Source organism: Oncorhynchus tshawytscha, linkage group LG26 (assembly GCF_018296145.1).
Source record: "Oncorhynchus tshawytscha isolate Ot180627B linkage group LG26, Otsh_v2.0, whole genome shotgun sequence".
Classification (NCBI taxonomy): Eukaryota; Metazoa; Chordata; class Actinopteri; order Salmoniformes; family Salmonidae; genus Oncorhynchus; species Oncorhynchus tshawytscha.
Genome location: NC_056454.1, coordinates 9,723,965 through 9,724,634, shown reverse-complemented (window position 1 = coordinate 9,724,634; position 670 = coordinate 9,723,965).

Below are 670 nucleotides of genomic sequence, written 5' to 3'. Positions count from 1 at the left end.
ATACTGTTTATTTATTTACTTTTCTGCTCTTTTCTGCTCTTTTGCACACCACCTACCTGTACATGACCATCTGATCATTTATCACTCCAGTGTTAATCTGCAAAATTGTAATTATTCGCCTACCTCCTCATGCCTTTTGCACACAATGAATATAGCCTCTTTTTTTCTACTATGTTATTGACTTGTTAATTGTTTACTCCCATGTGTAACTCTGTTGTCTTTTCCCACTGCTATGCTTTATCTTGGCCAGGTCGCAGTTGTAAATGAGAACTTGTTCTCAACTAGCCTACCTGGTTAAATAATGGTGAAATTAAAAAAATAGCCTGGTTCCTCTCTAGGTTTCTTCCTAGGTTCTGGCCTTTCTAGGGACTTTTTCCTAGCCACCGTACAGCACTTTGTGACATCAGCTGATGTAAGAAGGGCTTTATAAATAAATGTGATTAATTGAAATTTGATTGATAAAGTTAAATCTAGACTTGGTTTCCTCTATCGTAATCTCTCCTCTTTCATCCCAGCTGCCAAACTGACCATGATTCAGATGACCATCCTACCCATGCTAGATTACGGAGACATAATTTATAGATCGGCAGGTAAGGGTGCTCTCGAGCAGCTAGATGTTCTTTACCATTCTGCCATCAGATTTGCATCAATGCTCCTTATAGGACACATC